The following is a 24755-nucleotide window of genomic DNA, read 5'->3' as shown; positions in this document are numbered from 1 at the left end:
CCCAGAAAAAGAATTTTCGTATGTCTGATTCATAGAAAAACTAACCTCTCTTCATCAAAGATGAGTCAGTTAATTTAGTACAGTGCCACTCACACCAAAGGTAAGAGGCACTGTTTTCAAGGATAATCTATAGGTCAGTAAAGTTTTACTGAAATTGAATCTTTAAAAACAGACCTTTGCTGGTTATGATTTCACAATTCATCCCCTTTCCTCCATTGCTCATTTAGTTGAAATAGCATAATTTGCCCCCCAAAAACTAGCATCAAGAGAGTTATCAGTCTATAAAAACTATATAATTACACAGGTATTCCTATGTTAGCAATCTAGGGATTTCACAACTTCATTTTCAAATGTTTTATGTTAATTAATAACTTCTAAATATGCCCTTTTCTTGTTTTAAAGCTCATTTATTATTTTCCAGATCTTCTGACTCAGACCTATGTTAGGTATCTAGCTAACATGCTTACCCGAATTCTAAGCAATTATTTTATTTGATTTGTATATCAATAGAAATGCAGATGACACAACCCTTATGGCAGAAAGTGAAGAGGAACTAAAAAGCCTCTTGATGAAAGTGAAAGTGGAGAGTGAAAAAGTTCGCTTAAAGCTCAACATTCAGAAAACAAAGATCATGGCATCCACTCCCATCACTTCATGGGAAATAGATGGGGAAACAGTGGAAACAGTGTCAGACTTTATTTTTGGGGGCTCCAAAATCACTGCAGATGGTGACTGCAGCCATGAAATTAAAAGATGCTTACTCTTTGGAAGGAAAGTTATGTCCAACCTAGATAGCATATTCAAATGCAGAGACATCACTTTGCCAACAAAGGTCCGTCTAGTCAAGGCTATGGTTTTTCCTGTGGTCATGTATGGATGTGAGAGTTGGACTGTGAAGAAGACTGAGCACCAAAGAATTGATGCTTTTGAACTGTGGTGTTGGAGAAGACTCTTGAGAGTCCCTTGGACTGCAAGGAGATCCAATTCTCCTTGAAGGAGATCAGCCCTGGGATTTCTTTGGAAGGAATGATGCTAAAGCTGAAACTCCAGTACTTTGGCCACCTCATGTGAAGAGTTGACTCACTGGAAAAGACTCTGATGCTGGGAGGGATTGGGGGCAGGAGGAGAAGGGGACGACAGAGGATGAGATGGCTGGATGGCATCACTGACTCGATGGACATGAGTCTGGGTGAACTCCGGGAGTTGGTGATGGACAGGGAGGCCTGGCATGCTGTGATTCATGGGGTTGCAAAGAGTCAGACACGACTGAGCAACTGAACTGAACTGAACTGAATGATGATCAGGATAAATGAGTACAGGAACTGAATAATTTTATAAAATTTTTATACATGACTATATTTCCAGCTTAATCAAATTGCTAATATCTTTCTCCACAAAAACAACAATCTCCTAGCTCTGACATTATTTAAGCTCTCTTTTCTTCTTTCCTCTGCTGCTAGATGTCCTGTTACCTGATACTGCTTATAAGAATGGAGACCAAAGAAGATTTCATTATTGAGGAGACAAAGAATAAACCAGCATTCTCTCAGGTACAGCTCTAGGGTAAAATAAGTGCTAGAAAAGTATGGATGATTGTGTCTTTACCTTTAATATCATGACTCTTGATACCACAGAATTACTCTAATATAGGAATTCGGTAAACTCAGCAGTCGCTACAGGACTGGAAAAGGTCAGTTTTCATTCCAATGCCAAAGAAGGGTAGTGCCAAAAAAATGTTCAGACTGCCCCACAATTATGCTCATTTCTCATGCTAGTAATGTTATAGCCAAAATCCATCAAGCTAGGTTTCAGAAGTATGTAAACCAAGAACTTCCAAATGTACAAGATGGATTAAGAAAGGGCAGAGGAACAAGAGATCAAATTGCCAGCATTTGTTGGATTATGGAGAAAGCAAGGGAATTCAAGAAAAACACCTACTTCTGCCTCATTGACTATGGTAAACCCTTTGACTGTGTGGATCACAACAAACTGTGGAGCATTCTTAAAGAAATGGGAATAGCAGACCACCTTACCTGTCTCTTGAGAAACCTGTATTTGTGTCAAGAAGTTAGAACCTTACATGAAACAACGGACTGGTTCAAAATTAGGAAAGGAGTACAACAAGGCTCTATATGTCACCTGATTAAACTTAAATGCAGAGTACATTAAGGGAAATGCCAGGCTGGATGAATCACAAGCTGGAATCAAGATAGTCAAGAGAAATATAAACAACCTCAGATATGCAAATGACACCACTTTAATGGCACAAAGTGAAAAGGAACTAAAAAGTCTCTTGATGAGGGTGAAAGAGAAGAGTGAAAAGGCTGGCTTAAAACTCAACATTCAAAAAACTAAGATCACAGCATCTGGTCCTATCACTTCACGGCAAACAGATGGGAAGAAGTGGAAGCAGTGACACTTTTTTCTTTCTTTGGATCCAAAATGACTGCAGATGGTGACTACAGCCATGAAACTAAAAGACGGTTGCTTCTTGGAAGAAAAGTTATGAGCAAACCCAGACAGCATATTAAAAAGCAGAGATATCACTTGGCCAACAAAGGTCTATATAGTCAAAACTGTGGGTTTTCCAGTAGTCAAGTATGGATATGAGAGGTGGACCATAAAGAAGGCTGAGGGCAAAGAATTGATGCTTTTGAATTGTGGTGTTGGAGAAGACTCTTGAAAGTCCCTTGAACAACAAGGACATCAAATCAGTCACTCCTAAAGGGAATCAATCCTGAATACTCATTGGAAGGAGTGATGCTGCACCTAAAGCTTCAGTACTTTGGCTACCTGATGGGAAGAGCTAAGTCACTGGATAAGACCTTGCTGCTGAGAAAGACTGAAGGCAAAAGGAGAAGAGGGCATTAGAGGACGAGATGGTTAGATAGCATAACTGACTCAATGGACATGAATTTGAGCAAACTCCAGGAGACAGTGAAAGACAAGAAAGCCTGGCATGCTGCAGTCCATAGCAAAGAGTCAGACACAACTTAGTGACTGAACAATAACAACAACAAGGAAAGCCAGGCACTGGAGAGGCAGGCAGGCTTTATGGCTCTTTTCCAATCAAATATAGGCAGCTCCATTTTGTCTAAATAGAAGAGTTCATTGCAATTCAGATTGATTGTAACCACTAGAAGGCCATTTTGAATCTGAGCAAAGGAATATTTTCTTTCTTTTTTGGAATGGGTGAATTTAACTCAGATGACCATTATATACACTACTGTGGGCAAGAATCCCTTAGAAGAAATGGAGTAGCCATTAAAGTCAGCAAAAGAGTTCAAAATTCAGTACTTGGATGCAATCTCAAAAACAACAGAATGATCTCTGTTTGTTCCCAAGGCAAACCATTCAATATCATGGCAATCCAAGCCTATCCTCTGACCAGCAACGCTGAAAAGCTGAAGTTGAAGAGTTCTATGAAGACCTACAAGACCTTCTAGAACTAAAACCCAAAAAAGATGTCCTTTTCATTATAGGGGACTAGAATGCAAAAGTAGAAAGTCAAGAAACACCTGGAACAACAGGCAAATTTGGCCTTGGAGTACAGAATGAAGTAGGGCAAAGGCTAATGGAGTTCAGCCAAGAGAATGCACTGGTCATAGCCAACACCCTCTTCCAACAACACAAGAGAAGACTCTATACATGGACATCACCAGATGGTCGGCATCAAAATCAGATTGATTATATTCTTTGCATCCAAAGATGAAGAAGCTTTATACAGTCAGCAAAAACAAGACCAGGAACTGACTGTGGCTCAGATCATGAACTCTTTATTGCCAAATACAGACTGAAATTGAAGAAAGTGGAGAAAACCACTAGACCATTCAGGTATGACCTAAATCAAATCCCTTATGACTATACAGTGGAAGTGAGAAATAAATTTAAGGGACTAGATCTGATAGACAGAGAGCCTGATGAACTATGGTGGAGGTTTGTGACATTGTACAAGAGCCAGGAATCAAGACCATCCCCAAGAAAAAGAAATGCAAAAGAGCAAAATGGTGTCTGAAGAGGTCTTACAAATAGCTGTGAAAAGAAGGGAAGTGAAAAGCAAAGGGGAAAAGGAACGATATACCCATTTGAATGAAGAGTTCCAAAGAACAACAAGGACAGATAAGAAAGCCTTCCTCAGCGATCAATACAAAGAAATAGGGGAAAAAAAATAGAAAGGGAAAGACTAGAGATCTCTCCAAGAAAATTAGAGATACCAAGGGAATATTTTATGCAAAGATGGGCTCAATAAAGGACAGAAATGGTAGGGACCTAACAGAAGCAGAAGATATTAAGAAGAGGTGGCAAGAATACAAATACACAGAAGAACTGTACAAAAAGGTACTCCATTACCCAGATGATCACGATGGTGTGATCACTCACCTAGGGCCATTCTGGAATGTGAAGTCAAGTGGGCCTTAGGAAGCAATCACTATGAACAAAGCTAGTGGAGGTGATGGAATTCCAGGTGAGCTATTTCAAATCCTGAAAGATGCTGCTGTGAAAGTGCTACACTCAATACGCCAGGAAATTTGGAAAACTCAGCAGTGGCCACAGGACTGGAAAAAGTTAGTTTTCATTCCAATCCCAAAAAAAGGCAGTGCCAAAGAATGCTCAAACTACCACACAATCGCACTCATCTCACATGCTAGTAAAGTAATACTCAAAATTCTCCAAGCCAGGTTTCAGCAATACGTGAACCATGAACTTCCAGATGTTCAAGCTGGTTTTAGAAAGAGCAGATGAACAAGAGATCAAATTGCCAAAATACACAGGATCATCGAAAAAGCAAGAGAATTCCAGAAAAACATCTATTTCTGCTTCATTGACTATGCCAAAGCCTTTGACTGTGTGGATCACAACAAACTGTGGAAAATTCTGAAAGATATGGGAATACCAGACCACTTGACCTGTCTCTTGAGAAATCTGTATGCAGGTCAGGAAGCAACAGTTAGAACTGGACTTGGAACAACAGACTGGTTCCAAATAGGAAAAGGAGCACAACAAGGCTGTATACTGTCACTCTACTTATTTAACTTATATGCAGAGTACATCATGAGAAATGCTGGGCTGGAGGAAGCACAAGCTGGAATCAAGATTGCCAGGAGAAATATCAATAACTTCAGATATGCAGATGACACCACACTTATGGCAGAAAATGAAGAACTAAAGAGCCTCTTGATGAAAGTGAAAGAGGAGAGTGAAAAAGTTCGCTTAAAGCTAAAATTCAGAAAACTAATATGATGGCCTCCAGTCCCATCACATCATGGCAAATAGTTGGGGAAACAGTGGAAACTGGCTGACTTTATTTTTCTGGGCTCCAACATCACTGCAGATGGTGACTGCAGCCATAAAATTAAAAGACGTCTACTCCTTGGAAGGAAAGTTATGACCAACCTAGACAGCATATTAAAAAGCAGAGACTTTACTTTGTCAACAAAGGTCTGTCTATTCAAGGCTATGTTTTTCCAGTGGTCATGTATGGATGTGAGAGTTGGACTGTGAAGAAGGCTGAGTGCCGAAGAATTGATGCTTTTGAACTGTGGTGTTGGAGAAGACTCTTGAGAGTCCCTTGGACTGCAAGGAGATCCAACTAGTCCATCCCAAAGGAGATCAGTCCTGGGTGTTCACTGGAAAGACTGATGCTAAAGCTGAAACTCCAGTACTTTGGCCACCTGATGCGAAGAGCTGACTCACTGGAAAAGACCCTGATGCTGGGAAAGATTGAGGGCAGGAGGAGAAGGGGACGACAGAGGATGAGATGGTTGGATGGCATCGCCAACTCAATGGACATGGGTTTGGGTGGACTCCGGGAGTTGGTGATGGACAGGGAGGCCCGGTGTGCTGTGGTTCATGGGGTCACAAAGAGTTGGACATGACTGAGTGACTGAAATGAACTGAATCTTGCCAAAATAATATACCTCAAAATGTGAGTACAGGACATACAGCATTCAAAAAATACATCTGTCTTGTAGGAACCTCTTAAAAATTTGCCTCCAAATCTGCTTGCTGATTGAAGGGTTTAGACAAAGGATGTTATACATGCTATCGATATCTCGAGTCAAACAGAATTCTTAAGTTACCTCAATTATTTTTCCTTTAATATGATCTACATTTCTACTTAGGTCAGTTCCATTCAGTTGTGTCTGACTCTTTGCAACCCTATGGACTGCAGCTTTCCAGGCTTCCCTTTCCATCACCAACTCCTGGAGCTTGCTCAAACTCACATCCATTGAGTGGGTGATACCATCCAACCATCTCATCCTCTGTCATCCCCTTCTCCTCCTGCCTTCAATCTTTCCCAGCATCACTGTCTTCTCTAATGAGTCAACACATTGCATCAGGTGACCAAAGTATTGGAGCTTCAGCTTCAGCATCAGTCCTTCCAGTGAATATTCAGGACTGATTTCCTTTAGGATGGACTGCTTGGATCTCCTTGCAGTCCAAGGGACTCTCAAGAGTGTCCTCCAACATCACAGTTCAAAAGCATCACTTCTTCAGCACTCAGTTTTCTTTGTAGTCCAACTCTCACATCCATCCATGACTACTGGAAAAACCATAGTGTTGACTAGACAGACCTTTTCTGGTAATGTCTCTGCTTCTTAATAGGCTGTCTAGGTTGGTTACAGTTAGAACTGGACATGGAACAACAGACTGGTTCCAAACAGGATAAGGAGTTCGTCAAGGCTGTATATTGTCACTGTGCTTATTTAACTTATATGCAGAGTACATCATAAGAAATGCTAGGCTGGATGAAGCACAAGCTGGAATGACTGCTGGGAGAAATATCAATAACCTCAGATATGCACATGACACCACCCTTATGGCAGAAAGTGAAGAAGAACTAAAGAGCCTCTTGATGAAAGTGAAAGAGTAGAGTGAAAAACTTGGCTTAAAGCTCAACATTCAGAAAACAAAGATCATGGTATCCGGTCCCATCACTTCATGGCAAATAGATGGAGAAACAGTAGAAACAGTGTCAGACTTTATGTTTATGGGCTCCAAAATCACTGCAGATGGTGACCGCATCCATGAAATTACAAGATGCTTACTCCTTGGAAGAAAAGGTATGACCAACATAGACAGCATATTCAAAAGCAGAGACTTTACTTTGCCAACAAAGGTCCATCTAGTCAAGGCTATGGTTTTTCCAGTAGTCATCTATGGATGTGAGAGTTTGACTATAAAGAAAGCTGAGCACCAAAGAATTGATGTTTTCAACTGTGGTGTTGGAGAAGACTCCAGAGAGTCCCTTGGACTTCAAGGAGATCCACCCAGTCCATCCTAAAGGAAATCAGTCCTGAATGATCATTGGAAGGACTGATGCTGAAGCTCTAATACTTTGGCCACATGATTAAAGAGCTGACTCATTTGAAACGACCCTGATGTTGGGAAAGATTGAAGGCGAGAGGAGAAGGGCAATACAGAGGATGAGATGGTTGGATGGCATCTTTGACTCAATGGAAATGAGTTTGAGTAAACTCTGGGAGTTCGTGATGGACAGGGAGGCATGGCGTGCTGCAGTAGTGGGTCGCAGAGTTAGGACTGAGCGACTGAACTGAACTGAACTGAACTGAGGTTGGTCATAGCTTTTCCTCCAAGGAGCAAGCGTCTTTTAATTTCATGGCTGCAGTCACCATCTCCAGTGATTTTGAAACCCAAGAAAGAAAGTCTGTCACTGTTTCCAATGTTTCCCCATCTACTATGAAGTGATGGGACCTGAAACCATTATCTTCATTTTTTGAGTGTTGAGTTTTAAGCCAGTGTTTTCATTCTCCTCTTTCACTTTCATCAAGAGGCTCTATAGCTCCTGTTCGCTTTCTGACATAAGGGTGGTGTTATCTGCATATCTGAGATCTGTTATTAATATTTCTCCCAGCAATCTTGATTCCAGCCTGTGCTTCATCCAGTCTGGCATTTTGCATGATGTACTCTGCATATAAGTAAAATAAGCAGGGTGACAATATACAGCCTTGACACACTCCTTTCCCAATTTGGGACCAGTCTGTTGTTCCATGTCCAGTTCTAACTGTTGCCTCTTGACCTGTAGGTGTCTCAGGAGGTCTGATACTCCCATCCCTTTAGAATTTTCCATAGTTTGTTGTGATCCACATGGTCACTATTTCCCTTTAAACCGATAAAACAATCAACTTTCCTCTCTTTCCTTCTCTCTCTTTGCACACAGTTCTTCTGTGCAAGGCTCAAAAGCCCTAGAGGAGAAATATGTCCAGGAGTCTGGCAATAGGCAACAATAATAAAAATGCCTAGTAGGGATCATGTCATCTTGGACAAGTCATTTAATTGTTGATGCCTCTATTACCACCTTACCTGTCTATTCAACAAAACAAATCAACATCTTCTAACACCTTATATATTTTTCAAAGGGGTTTTAAGAAAATCCATATGTGTTTTTAAATTTTTAAGATTGAAATGTAATTCACATACAGTGAAGAAGTGAAGTGAAGTGTAGGTTGCTCAGTTTTGTCCAACTCTTTTCCACCCCGTACAATCCATGGAGTTCTCTAGGCCAGAATACTGGAGAGGGTAGCCTTTCCCTTCTCCAAGGATCTTTCCAATCCAGGGATCAAACCCAGGTCTCCCATATTGAGAGCAGATTCTTTACCAGCTGAGCCACAGGGAAGCCCACATACAAGAAATGCACAGGTAGTACATTTTGGATAAATTTTGACAAATGCATACACTCATGTAATCCATATCCATATCAAAATCAAATATAGATCATTTTCATTACACCAAAATATTTCTTCATACCCCTTTCTATTCAATCCTGCCACATAACCACCTCCCAACCACCAACTCCAGAGGACACTACTATTCTATACTCTTTCACCAGAGATAGACTTAGCTTGTCTTAGAACTATATATAAATAGATTTGCAGAAGATATTCTGTTGTGTCTGGTTTTTTTCTTTTGTCAGGACTTCCCTGGTGACTCAGATGGGAAGCCACCTGCAATGCAAAAAACTACCTGCAACGCAGGAGACCCAGGTTTGATCCCTAGGTCAGGAAGATCCCCTAGAGAACGAAATGGCAACTCACTCCAGTATTTTTGCCCAGGAAAGATCCCCTGGAGAAGAAAACAGCAGTATACTCCAGTATTCTTGCCTGATAAATTTCAAAGACAGAAGAGCTTGGCAGGCTACAGTCCAGAACACTATCATTCCAATTTCTTTCATCAGAGATAGACTTAGCTTGTCTTAGAAGTATATATACATACATTCACAGAAGATATTCTTTTCTGTCTGATTTCTTTCTTTTGCTAGGGATGTTCTTGAGATGTATCCATGCTGTTGTATGTATCAGCAGCTTGCTTCTATTTATTGCTCCTTAATATTTCATTTCTTATTTCCTTAATTCTAATTCCTCATTTCTTTCCTGTTGTTCCTTAATATCCCCTTGTATGAAATATCACAATTCTTTTACTTATTTTCCTGTTGGTTTTTAGCTTTTGCCACTTAAATATAAGGTTACTGTATATATTGCTGTAAAGCCTGTTTTGAAAAAAAATTATTTTAACTTGAGAAAATTAGGACAGTTGCTCAATCAGAGCACCAACATATGTCTGACTTAAAAAGAAAATGACGGTATTCCAAACCATCTCGGCCATTTTACATTTCCAACAATAATATATGAGATTTCTGACTCCTCCACGCTCTTGTCAAAATTTAATGTTAGGACTTTTAATTTAAGTAATTCCAGTGCATATGAATTACTATCTCATTATGATACTAATTTTCACTTTTCTAATGAGTTTGAGGACTTTTTAATAAGATGATTGGCTGCTTATGTATTTTTTTGTGTGAAATGTCATTTTTCCATTGTTTTAGTGGATTGCTTTTATTTCTACTTTTGACTTATAGGAGCTCTTTATATAATCTTAATATAAGTCCTATATATTCAAAATATAAATCTTATTATGCATTACATTTTTCTCTGCCGGAGGCATATCTCTGCACTTAATAGCATCTTTTGATGAGTAGAAGTTTTAGCTACTGATGAAATCCAACTTAAAATTCTTTATGTATAGATTTTATGAAAAAAAATCTTTGCCTATCTCAAGGTTACAATGATATTATCCTTTGTTTTCTTCTAGAAGCTTGTGTATCTAAATCCATCTCAAAATCTGTTTGTTTCTGAGTTGAACTAGGAATTGAGGTTAATTTTTTTCCCATATAGATACCAGTTGTGTCGTCTTATTCTACAGGATATACATTTTTTCCTATTGAATTTTGAAGATTTTGTGAAGTGTCAATTAGTATAAGTCTATTTCTGTACCATTGATCTATTTTTCTGTTATGCTGCACATGATTACTGTTAAGTTCATAATAACTTTGAAATCAAGGAGCATGAGTCCTCAATTTTTTCTTTTTTGATACTACCTTGACTTTTCTGGATCCTTTGTAGTCCATACTGAGGTTGCTCAGTCATGTCCGACTCTTTGTGACCCCATGGACTGTAGCCTACCACGCTCCTCTGTCCGTGGGATTTTCCAGGCAAGAGTACTGGAGTGGGTTGCCATTTCCTTCTCCAGAGGATCTTCCCAACCTGGAGATTGAACCTGGGTCTCCCACATTGTAGGCAGACACTTTACCATCTGAGCCATGAGAGAAGTCCTGTAGTACATATAAATTTTTAATTTATCAATTTGTTAAAAAAACTTGACCTGATTTTTCAATGGGATTGCTTTGACTCTATACATCAATTTGGGTATGAACCTTTTACAAAAGTATTAAGGAAAATACTGATAAAAGACTTTTCTATAGATACTATTTTATGATATAGGGAAATTAGCATTTGGATTTTTAGGATAAATTTGCAGCATTTTCCTAACAAAAGGTCTATGAATACAATAAAGGTGGATGATCCAAGTGTTATTAAATGTTCTAAACAAAGAGCAGAGAAGATTCATCAAAACATTTGAGACTTATTGAGTAGCATGTCTCAACTGGCTGAAACATCTGAACATAAGGGAGACAGTGTATAGCATAGAGACAACATTCAGTAACTGTTAAACAAGTAAATGAGAAAAATACATTCCTCAAAGAGTTTGTGGTCTAATAAGGGAAACACACACATGAACAAATGATTAAAAGGCAATAAGAAAAGACAAATGAGAGGTCATGAGAGGGAGCTGCTAAATCTGTGAGGCTCTCTGACTGTAGTAAAATTCAGCATAAAATTGGTTTTGTATAAATGGAGTTTACAATTTTAAAATATTCTAATTTAAATCCTAAAAGGCACTTAAGGAAAGGTCACTTATACATTCTTTCTCCTTCTACTCACCCCTTCCCTGTGATTTAAAGAGAAAATATATTTTACAAATGCCACAGCTTTACAAGTCAAAATTTAGGCTTATTAAAGATCATTTACAACCTTATCGTTGTCTTTCAGTCACCCAGTCCTGTCTCTTTGTGACTGCAGCACACCAGGGCTCCCTGTCCCTCAGCATCTCCCAGAGGTTTCTAGAAATAAATATACCACTTTATTTTTCTGTGAAACTTGTGGTAGGTGTAGAACAAGAAATCTATTTTCCTGTTTAAGGATCTTACTGTGAAAAGAACATTAGGATACACTGTTTTTTGTGTGTCTGATTCTTGTTCATTTTAAGCATTAGTTTCTCTGGCTTTGTAAGAAAACATTCTTCTTACACACTTCCATACTCATTTACTCAACTGTCAATAAATATTTATTTATCACTTACTGCATACCAGGAAAAACCGTGGTGGAATCTATAGTTAAAAACACCTTTGTTCAAGTTTAATATATGAGAATACTATCTGAAATAATTCTTGGAAGATTTTACTACATTTGTAAGAAAGATTAATCTCAGAGGAAGATAAGTGCAGAATTTAATAAGGCCTTTTTTTCTGATTAAATGGTGATCTTTAAAAATCTATATCCTTAATACACTAAAATTCCTAAGATACAACAAATATCATCACAGGAGGTAGTTTTGGGTTTTCTATGCATTCAGGACAGGAGATGGTGGTGGTGGTGATTTAGTCTTGTCTGACCCTTGTGACCCCATAGACTGTAGCCCACCAGGCTCCTCTGTCCTTGGGATTTTCCAGGCAAGAATACTGGAGTGGATTGCCATTCCCTTCTCTAAGCTATCTTCCTGACCCAGGGATCCAACCAGCTTGTTTTGCATTGCAGATAAATTCTTTACCTTACTGATGAGCCACCAGGGAAGCCCTCAGAGCAGGGAACACAAAATGGTACACAGAATTTGATAAATTTCAGACAAAAAGGTCAATATAGCCAAATAAAAGATTTCAATAGTGATAATGCCCATAAGATATAAAACAGAAAAAAAGTACATCCAATGTAAAACAACAACAACAAAAAAGGTACAACAAAAGAATGTGATAATAGAACTAAATAGATGAAAATAAGTCCTGATACAAATAATAAGAATAGGAAGTTGAATAAATTTATGTGATCAAGACACAGATATCTAGATTGAATTAAAACCAATCCAGTAACAAGTAATAAGGATAAAAAAGGTTGAAAGGATAGGTCTCTCCTCAACTGCTCCTTCTGTCCAGTGAGGCTGTAACAAAGACAAAAACTCCATTTTTGTCTGAGTAGCAAAACCCTAAACCCCAACTCTGGCTTCATCTACTAACCACCATAAAAGCCCAAGCTTTCAGCGTCCTCTCTTATTTCACTCCCAATTAAATTTGAGTTAATTCTCTTTTGGGAATCCTTTTGTTGCTTACTATATAAGTAAAAACCTCTATATTCTATCTCATTGGTGCCTATGTGTCATTCCTCTCATTATCATAAATGCTTGAGTGGAGAGGGTATGGATGGCAGCTACCCATCATTCAACAAGGAATTCTGGGTGCCTGAATAAAATGAGGCCTTTCTTGACAACACAATCTAAATTTCAAGCTATTCCCAACAATTCTGTTTCTCCTCCACTGCTTTACTTTTCAGTAGTACTTATCACCACCTGACATTTGATGTTTTCACTTCTAGTTTTTCATACCTTATAGGAGACTATATAATAAGACAGAAATACAGGAGATAATATAATAAGATATAATAAAACAGAAGCAGAAGATATTAAGAAGAGGTGGCAAGAACACACATAAGAACTATACAAAAAAGATCTTCATGACCCAGATAACCACAATGGTGTGATCACTCACTTAGAGCCAGACATCCTGGAGGGTGAAGTCAAGTGGACCTTAGGAAGTATCACTACAAACAAAGCCAGTGGAGGTGATGGAATTCCAGCTGAGCTATTTCAAATCCTAAAAGATGATGCTGTTAAAGTGCTGCACAAACATGCCAGCAAATTTGGAAAACTCAGCACTCAGCAGTGGCCACAGGACTGGAAAAAGTCAGTTTTCATTTCAATCCCAAAGAAAGGCAATGCCAAAGAATGTTCGAACTACTGCACAACTGCACTCATTTCACACTCTAGTAAAGTAATGCTCAATATTCTCCATGCTAGGCTTCAACAGAACATGAACCAAGAACTTTCAGATGGTCAAGCTGGATTTAGAAAAGGCAGAGGAATCAGATATCAAATTGCCAACATCCGTTGGATCATAGAAAAAGCAAGAGAATTCCAGAAAAACACCTACTTCTGCTGCACTGACTACACTAAAGGCTTTGACTGTGGACTGCAAAAACTGTGGAAAATTCTTAAAGAGATAGGAACACCAGACCACCTTACCTGCCTCCTAAGAAATCTGTATGCAGGTCAAGAAGCAACAGTTAGAATTAGACATTGAGCAATGGACTAGTTCCAAATTGGGAAAGGATTATGTCAAGGCTGTATATTATCATCCTGCTTATTTAACTTATATGCAGAGTACATCATGCAAAATGCTGAACTGGATGAAGCTCAAGCTGGAATAAAGATTGCTGGGAGAAATATCAGTAACCTCAGACATGCAGATGATAACCTTCTAATGGCAGAAAGTGAAGAGGAATCAAAGAGCCTCTTGATGAGGGTAAAAGACAAGCGTGAAAAAGCTGACTTAAAACTCAACACTCAACAAATGAAGATCATGGCATCTGGTCCCATCACTTCATGGCGAATAGTTGGGGAAACAATGGAAACAGTGGCAGACTTTATTTTCTTGGGCTCCAAAATCACTGCAGTTGGTGACTGCAGCCATGAAATTAAAAGACGCTTGCTCCTTGGAGGAAAGGCTATGACCAACCTAGTCAGCTACTAAAAAGCAGAGATATTACCGACAAAGGTCCATCTAGTCAAAGCTATGGTTTTTCCAGTAGTCATGTATGGATGTGAGAGTTGAACCATAAAGAAAACTGAGCACCAAAGAATTGATGCTTTTGAACTGTGGTGCTGGAGAAGACTCCAGAGAGTCTCTTGGACTACAAGGAGATCAAACCAGTCTATCCTAAAGGAAATCAGTCCAAATATTCATTGGAAGGACTGATGCTGAAGCTGAAGCTGCAATACTTTGGCCATGTGAAGCAAAGAGCTGACTCATTAGAGAAGAGCATGATGCTGGGAAAGATTGAATGAAACAACTTACAAATATAGACTACCAATTAAAACTTAAGATAGTTTTTGAAAGTGCTGATCAGTTGGACAGAAATAACTGGTATTACTGCTGAAAATAAAAGAGGAAATCACAATAAATACAGTACAATACAGAAACTTAAATAGCATTAATCTATTTCCATACATCTATATAGTTCTTATCCTATAATGTGGTTTTTAACTCTTAAAACCATTTCCTTCTTTATAAAACATGAAATTTTAAAATATTCTCAGATATTTTTAAAGATACATATATACAGTAAATAAGTGCATCCAACTAATAAATCTCTGCTTTCAACCACAACAAAACTCTTCCCTGAATAAGATTCCCTTCTATCTGAGAGCACAACACACAATGCTCTAGTCTTGTGGTCTGAGTTCTCCACCCATCATTTGAAGTGTCACAGGATAAAAAGAAAGGTCCTTGGTTTAGCTCCTTATCACAGGACGCCTGCCTACTTTTCTCTCCTCATCTTTTCACTCCATGAATTCAACTTAATGTCATAGATGGAAACATGATACTCTTGATAGTTTCTGAATCTCTTCTGTAAAATGAAAGGGTTTTACTATTTTATCTCACAGATTCAAGCTTCTACAACTATATTTCATAACTGTACATGGACAGCATATGAAAATCATGAGACTAAGATTTACTTGGGGCTTCCCTGACAGCTCAGAATCCACCTGAAATGCAAGAGACCCCAAGTTCTATTCCTGGGTTGGGAAGATCTGCTGGAGAAGGGATAGGCTAAGATTTACTTATGATCTCCACACCATGATTTTTAGCTACACTTATGATAATGGAAAAATTGTAAATAAAAACATTTTATTATGACAATAAATTTGTATCTGCTAACTTTCCCTCTTCCTGTTTTGTCTACCATACAAACTAATTTCAAAGGCCTTTTGCAGTACTTTTGTTATAAGATCAGAACATCAAAATGTACAAACTGTGTAGTGAACAGCTAGGTAACTTAGCACATCATTAACTTATAAACACACTCAGCTTGTATTACATATTGTAACAGCTTAGTATAGCTCATAAACTTTCAACTTAGGTTTATGAGAAAGATTTCCATTTTTCTTTAACAGTATAACACCAGTGAACCAATGGAGTTGCTCAGTCATGTCCGACTCTTTCCAACTCCATGGACTGTAGCCTACCAGGCTCCTCCATCCATGGAATTTTCCAGGCAAGAGTATTGGAGTGGGTTGCCATTTCCTTCTCCAGGAAGATCTTTCTGACCCAGGGATCAAACCCAGGTCTTCGGCATTGCAGGCAGATGCTTTACCATCTGAGCCACGAGGGAAGCCACAGAATCACATGGGCATCCTTAATTCAAATTGTTATCATATCTATTGTTCTTTCTAGTTCTCTTAAAGCAAATTTCCATTTAAAGACTTAGTCTTTGTAGACAGACTCAATTATGTATCCACAGCTGCTCTAGGGATACAATTTTTGCTTAGTTTTATTCTTAAAACTTTTTGGCGTTTAAATTTTGAAAAAATAGTTTTTGATAATCTACTAGGCATGGCATCCCACTCCAGTACTCTTGCCTGGAAAATCCCATGGACAGAGGAGGCTGGTAGGCTGCAGTTCATGGGGTCGCTAAGAGTCAGACACGACGGAGCAACTTCACTTTCACTTTTCACTTCCATGCATTGGAGAAGGAAATGGCAACCCACTCCAGTGTTCTTGCCTGGAGAATCCCAGGGACGGGGGAGCCTGGTGGGCTGCCATCTCTGGGGTCGCACAGAGTCAGACACGACTGAAGCGACTTAGCAGCAGCAGCAGCAGGCATAACTAAATAAAGAGAACTTTTTAAAGAGGGAAACAAGCAGAACCTCTCTTGCAGTTATACCAGTTCTCAAGTCCACACAAATTTTCATATAAAATTTATTGCTATTAAAAGGAGAACTGAGATCATCCACTCATCCACTGTACTTTGGAAGATGACTGTAGATCACCACAGAAGAAAAATGTGCAACCTCTTTAAATCTTCCATAGCAGTATAATTTAATTAATAATTGTATAAAGAAACAAATGCTAAATTTACAATAAAAATTCAGAGAAACAAGGAAAAGCAACATGGAAAATTTAAACATGATGTTTAAATTGTGCCTTCAGAGAAATAAGCAAAAGCAATATGAGCTGCTGTTTAAATTTTGCCTTTGTTAGTTATTAAATCCATAGTTTTTGTAATGTCAATAAAGGTTCAAAAGGCATATGATCTTTGATTGCTAGTTACTATTAACTTAGGTTTCCTTGGTAGTCCTGTGCTAATTTATAGGTATAGATTTCAAAACTTAAAATGACTTAGATATTTGGGATTTTTATTGCTATTTTCCTATCGCCATGTGCTTTGAATTAGATAAGCCCTGTGTTTGTACTTTTTAAAATAATAGCTGCTTCAATAATTCTATCAAGTTCTCAAATATAATCTAAGTGATTTATGTATTGGTAAATTTCCCAATTTATTCAATGACTGCATAAAACATGATATTTCTTCTCTCTTGTTCTTCCTAATAATTACTACTTTCTTGAAAGAAAAGAAAAATTGAAGATAAAAAACTATTCTAATGGTTGACAAAAGAGAAATTAAAATGAAAGAATGACAACCAAAAATTATTTGATTTCTTCTCAACCATGTTAAATTTGTATGCCTTTATTTCCTTTAATGTATCAGAATAGAATCAAAGATTTTCCATTTGCCGATTCCCAAAACATTTCTAAAGAGCAAAATTAAAAATTTTAAATCAATGCTGTCATATTAGCCTTATACCCTCAGGAATGAAAGTTCTATGCCTATTTCATAACACTTTATTCCTCTTTCTTTTCCCTCTCAAGCCTTGATGTACTTTTATGGCTAATTTTTACCTAGGCATTTTTGTGGTTTTGAAGTGTTTATACGTTTTCCTATATTTTCATTTTGATGCATATTTACAAACAGGAATAAATTATAATATGAAAGGGTAACATATTACTGCAACCCACTTTGAAGAAAGTTATGCAAAATTACTTTTCTATAATAAAACTGTTAGTGTACAAAAATGCAATTAAATTTGAGTTTCACCATGAAATATGTAAAACTCTTAAATACAATTTTTAAGATAAAAATACAAAAAATATGTCATGAGTTGAGAAGAAAAGACATTTTTCAGGAAAGAAAGGACAGCAGGGAAGTTCACGTAAATAAATCATATTTTTTTAAAAGAATAAGGTTCAGAGTAACAATATAAATAGAATTCTTTGTGCTAATGGTCCTTTCCTGTTCATACATTGGACCTTATTAATTATAAATACTTCAACAATATAACATGGTATAATTCTTAATGATGTAATTCTTTTCCAATCTAGATAAATAACAAAGATGTTGAAAGGGTTCCTATATTTCTTGGAAGAAAATTTGTTTGAAGATAATTGAAAAATCTAGTTTTCAAAATTTCTAGTCCTTAGGATGTTTAACCCTAACAATGAGTCTCCAAACACCCAAAAAAGAAGCTATTTATTCAGTTGATAAATATCTACATAATAGTTAACATTTAGAATATTTGCAATCTGTATATATTTTAGATTTTTTTAATAACAAAGACATATACAAAAACAACTAAAAGTCAAAATCTTAATTAATTTACTTCCTTACATCATAGTCATGCATATAAATTCTTACATTCACTATGAGTAGCTTATTGGAGAAGGCAATGGCACCCCACTCCTGTACTCTTGCCTGGAAAATCCCATGGATGGAGGAGCCTGGTGGGCTGCAGTCCATGGGGTCGCTAAGAGTCGGACATGACTGAGTGACTTCACTTTCACTTTTCACTTTCATGCATTGGAGAAGGAAATGGCAACCCACTCCAGTGTTCTTGCCTGGAGAATCCCAGGGACGGGGGAGCCTGGTGGGCTGCTGTCTGTGGGGTCACACAAAGTCGGACACAACTGAAGCAACTTAGCAGCAGCAGCAGCAGCAGCAGCTTATAGGGTTTGCCTGGTAGCTCGAAGAATCTGCCTGCAATGCAGCAGACCTGGATTCGATCCCTGGGTCAAGAAGATCTCCTGGAGAATTCCATGGACAGAAGAGCCTGGCAGGCTACAGTGGGTATGGTCACATAGAGTTGGACATGACTGAACAACTAACACTTTCACCTAAAAAAAATTGTATGTTTTGCAAAAAAAATCAGAAAATAAAGTGGAAGTAAAACTAGGTTTAAAGATAGGAATGAGAAAATAAAAAAACCAGGAATAAGCAAGAAATACGCAGGGGATATATAAAAATATTTTTCAATATGTATATATTCTAATGTTATTTCTAAATTCGTCAGTAATTCAATATAATATTAATAAAACCTCAAGTGTAGCTTTTAAAATTATGACAGTTTTATTTTAAAATGTACATTAAAAAATTATAATGCTCTCCATGAACAGGTGGGGAATTCTGAAAAAGTAATATGGGATGCAGGACTCATTCTGTCAGATAATAACATTTATTATAAAGCTGTAGTATTTAACATAGTTTAGTACTGGACATAGACTAATCAGTAGAACAGATAAGAATATAGAAATATACCTATAAGTATACAGAAAAATGTTATAGACTAAGGTATTGCTTCAACATGTGATGGTTAAAAGATAGAATTAACATCTTTTCCTTATTGTTTGAATTGTTTAACTGAGTGTGTGCATTTTTTTCTAGCAAGTAAACATAATTCTTAGAGAATTTATTTATATGTGTAACTTTTAGACATATACACATAAAAGATAGGTAATATAGTACTATATACATGTTTAAAAACTAAGTAGAATATATACATATATATAAGTGTATATGAATATATATATATGCATACACATACATTAGTGTATAAAAGAAGACTAAATAAAAATGCTTAAACATTTATTAAATATGTCATTTGTGGTAATATTTCTAGTTTGTTTTGGGAGCTTTTGATTTGCCTCAAGACAATTTTGTACTATAATAATATAATCTTTTTTAAAAACTAATTTATTTTAATTGCAGGATAAATTCCTTACAATATTGTGGTGGTTTTTGCCATACATCTACATGAATCACCCACAGGTGCACATTTGTCTCTCCATTCTGAACACCCCTCCTAACTCCCTCCCCACCCCATTCCTCTGGGTTGTCCCAGAGCACTGGCTTTGAATGCCCTGCTTCATGCATCAAACTTGCACTGGTCATCTATTTTACATATGGTAATATACGTTTCAATGCTAGTCTCTCAAATCACCCCACCCTCGCCTTCTCCCATACAGTCCAAAAGTCTGTTCTTTACATCTGTGTCTCTTTTGCTGCTTTGCATATAGGATCGTCGATACTGTCTTTCTAAACTTCATATATATGCACTAACATACTTTATTGATGCTTATAATCTTAAAATCAGGATCTAAATAGGAAGAATAACATTTGATCCTTTTAAATTTCCCACTGATATTATAGCAATATAATGGTGTGAAAAAAGTCTCTGAAAAAAAATCAATGAGAAAATTCTATTTTAAATTTAGTTACAAATCTAGGTATTATTTAAATACTATCAACTTAATTTAATCAATCAATTTAATCATCTTGAAGGAAAACATTTTCTGGATCATGGAAAAAGCAAGAGAGTTCCAGAAAAACATCTATTTCTGCTTTACTGACTATGCCAAGGCCTTTGACTGTGTGGATCAAAATAAACTGAGGAAAATTCTGAAAGAGATGGGAATACCAGACTACCTGACCTTCCTCTTGAGAAACCTATATGCAGGTCAGGAAGCAACAATTAGAACTAAAGACAATCTCTTTAACAAGTGGTGCTGGGAAATCTGGTCAACCACTTGTAAAAGAATGAAACTAGAACACTTTCTAACACCATACACAAAAATAAACTCAAAATGGATTAAAGATCTAAACGTAAGACCAGAAACTATAAAACTCCTAGAGGAGAACATAGGCAAAACACTCTCTGACATACATCACAGCAGGATCCTCTATGACCCACCTCCCAGAATATCGGAAATAAAAGCAAAAATAAACAAATGGGACCTAATTAACCTTAAAAGCTTCTGCACATCAAAGGAAACTATCAGCAAGGTGAAAAGACAGCTTTCAGAATGGGAGAAAATAATAGCAAATGAAGCAACTGACAAACAACTAATCTCAAAAATATACAAGCAACTCCTACAGCTCAACTCCAGAAAAATAAATGACCCAATCAAAAAATGGGCCAAAGAACTAAACAGACATTTCTCCAAAGAAGACATACAGATGGCTAACAAACACATGAAAAGATGCTCAACATCACTCATTATCAGAGAAATGCAAATCAAGACCACTATGAGGTACCATTTCACACCAGTCAGAATGGCTGCGATCCAAAAGTCTACAAATAATAAATGTTGGAGAGGGTGTGGAGAAAAGGGAACCCTCTTACACTGTTGGTGGGAATGCAAACTAGTACAGCCACTAGGGAGAACAGTGTGGAGATTCCTTAAAAAACTGGAAACAGAACTGCCTTATGATCCAGCAATCCCACTGCTGGGCATACACACTGAGGAAACCAGAAGGGAAAGAGACACGTGTACCCCAATGTTCATCGCAGCACTGTTTATAATAGCCAGGACATGGAAGCAACCTAGATGTCCATCAGCAGATGAATGGATAAGAAAGCAGTGGTATATATACACAATGGAGTATTACTCGGCCATAAAAAAGAATAGATTTGAATCAGTTCTAATGAGGTGGATGAAACTGGAGCCTATTATACAGAGTGAAGTAAGCCAGAAGGAAAAACACCAATACAGTATACTAACGCATATATATGGAATTTAGAAAGATGCTAACAATAACCCTGTGTACGAGACAGCAAAAGTGACGCTGACGTATGGAACAGTCTTATGGACTCTGTGGGAGAGGGAGAGGGTGGGAAGATTTGGGAGAATGGCATTGAAACATGTAAAATATCATGTATGAAACGAGATGCCACTCCAGGTTCAATGCACAATACTGGATGCTTGGGGCTAGTGCACTGGGATGACCCAGAGGGATGGTATGGGGAGGGAGGAGGGTTCAGGATGGGGAGCACATGTATACCTGTGATGGATTCATTTTGATATTTGGCAAAACTAATACAATTATGTTAAGTTTAAAAATAAAATAAAATTTAAAAGAAAATTAAAAAAAAAAAAAAGAACTGGACAAGGAACAACAGACTGGTTCCAAATAGGAAAAGGAGTATGTCAAGGCTGTATATTGTCACCCTGCTTATTTAACTTATATGCAGAGTACATCATGAGAAATACTGGGCTGGAAGAAGCACAAGCTGGAATCAAGATTGCCGGGAGAAATATCAGTAACCTCAGATATGCAGATGACACCACTCTTATGGCAGAAAGTGAAGAGGAACTAAAAAGCCTCTTGATGAAAGTGAAAGAGGAGAGTGAAAAAGTTGGCTTAAAGCTCAACATTCAGAAAACGAAGATCATGGCATCCGGTCCCATCACTTCATGGGAAATAGTTGGGGAAACAGTGGAAACAGTGTCAGGCTTTATTTTTTGGGGCTCCAAAATCACTGCAGATGGTGACTGCAGCCATGAAATTAAAAGACGCTTACTCCTTGGAAGGAAAGTTATGACCAACCTAGATAGCATACTGAAAAGCAGAGACATTACTTTGCCAACAAAGGTCCGTCTAGTCAAGGCTATGGTTTTTTCCAGTGGTCATGTATGGATGTGAGAGTCGGACTGTGAAGAAACCTGAGTGCCAAAGAATTGATGCTTTTGAACTGTGGTGTTGGAGAAGACTCTTGAGAGTCCCTTGGACTCTCAACCAGTCCATTTCTGAAAGAGATCAGCCCTAGGATTTCTTTGGAAGGAATGATGCTAAAGCTGAAACTCCAGTACTTTGGCCACCTCATGCGAAGAGTTGACTCATTAGAAAAGACTCTGATGCTGGAAGGGATTGGGGGCAGGAGGAGAAGGGGACGGCAGAGGATGAGATGGCTGGATGGCATCACTGACTCCATGGACGTGAGTCTGAGTGAACTCTGGGAGTTGGTGATGGACAGGGAGGCCTGGCATGCTGTGACTCAGGGGGTCGCAAAGAGTCGGACATGACTGAGTGACTGAACTGAACTGAACTGAATCAAAATTAAAATTTTTTCAATAGATTTATAATGCCTTTTCTGAAATGAGGTATTCTTCAATTAGAAAGCAAATAAAAATAAAAGAATTTTGATAACAATTTTAGTGAGTAGTACATCTGACGAAAGAATTCTGATAGGAAAATAATGTAATGACAGTCCTTACCTAAATGTATATGAATTAAGACACCCTACATCAAAATGAGATGTTAATAAAATTAGAGATTTTGGCATGGAGATTAGCAGGGAAATCAAAAGCTCTGACATAAAAAATAAAATATATGACTTGGGAAAGTGTATACCCTAATTTCATGAAGTTCAATTTTCAAACAGGATTTAGATCATTGATCTCTGAGTTCATTTACTCTTATCTTAGAAAAATGAAGCTTTCTCTTTTAAGGAAAAAACACTTATTTTAAAGACAGAGAGTATATACTACAACATGTTAATGACTTCAGTATAAACGAATCAGAAATATATGGATTGAGTTCACTTCAAAGCACAGGGCTTGTAAGTTAAAGGAAAATCCCTTCAGGTTACGTGTCTCATCAAACTTAGAACAAACTAGGTTTAAGATGTAAAAAATACACAAACTGGCCAAAAGTACCCATCCCTGAATTAAACAAAACACCACAATCATAAAATTCTATTTATACTATGCAGAAGGGAGTATCATGAGAAACTCCAATAATTACTAGAAGGAGAAATACACTTCTTCAGGAAATCCTAAGGCTAACTATACTCTCTTCCAAAAATGTATTTATAACAATTTTAGAAATTTCATCAAAGTATCAAGGAATTTATGAATGTAAAATCACTCTGCAAAGTGATATTCCAATACGAAATATAGTGATAACTCTGTTTAAGATGCTTTTTCTTTTATAAACACCTACTTTCTACACTCCTCATCCTAGACTCATACCACCACTTTTCCTTTCTCGTACACACAGAGACACACACAACATACATTTTAAACTTCTTTACAATATGCTAAACCATTTCAAAGATTCTGATGCTGTGGTGACTCTATAATGTGTTGACATAGCTACCTGATTAATTGATCCATGTATCTCAGAATTCCTTTTCCTATATATCTCATAACAGAATCTATAAGAGAGGATCTTGTGGGAAGTTTTGAAGGGAGAAGTAAAGCAGTGGTGATTTTGTTCTTCAGCCACATAATTGCTTATCTTCTGACTCACCTCATGGACATGGGGCAGTAGCCAGGTCTATACTTCCCCATCCTTCTTTGTACTGTCCTTCAGCATTTCCAACTCCTAGGAAGGAGTTTGCATATAGTGCTATGATTAACAGGACTAGATTTTCTACGATTATACATAGGAGGCACCACTCTGTATATTTTACTCAGTCATTCTTCACTAAGTATGACAATCCCTAGGTCTATCCACGTTGCTGCAAATGGCATTATCTCATTCTTTTAAATGGCTAAGTAATATCTCATTGTATGAATACATATATGTATCACATCTTCTTTATCCATTTATTTGTCAATGGACATTTAAGTTGTTCTTTCAGTTCAGTTCAGTCGCTCAGTCGTGTCCGACTCTTTGAGACCCCATGAACTGCAGCATGCCAGGCTTCTGTCCATCACCAACTCCTGGAGTTTACCCAAACTCATGTCCATTGAGTCAGTGATGCTATCAAACCACCTCATCCTCTGTTGTCTCCTTCTCCTCCAGCCCTCAATCTTTCCCAACATCAGGGTCTTTTCAAATGAGTCAGCTCTTCACATCAGGTGGCCAAAGTACTGGAGTTTCAGCTTCAACATCAGTCCTTCCAATGAATACTCAGGACTGATCTTTAGGATGGACTGGTTGGATCTCCTTGAAGTCCAAGGGACTCTCAAGAGTCTTCTTCAACACAGTTCAAAATCATCAATTCTTTAGCACTCAGCTTTCTTCACAGTCCAACTCTCACATCCATACATGACCACTGGAAAAGCCATAGCCTTGACTAGATGGACCTTTGTTGGCAAAGTAATGTCTCTGCTTTTCAATATGCTATCTAGGTTGGTCATAACTTTTCTTCCAAGGAGTAAGCGTCTTTTA

This window comes from Bos indicus x Bos taurus, chromosome 14 (assembly GCF_003369695.1).
Source record: "Bos indicus x Bos taurus breed Angus x Brahman F1 hybrid chromosome 14, Bos_hybrid_MaternalHap_v2.0, whole genome shotgun sequence".
NCBI classification, from domain to species: Eukaryota; Metazoa; Chordata; class Mammalia; order Artiodactyla; family Bovidae; genus Bos; species Bos indicus x Bos taurus.
Note: the sequence above shows the minus strand (reverse complement) of the source record.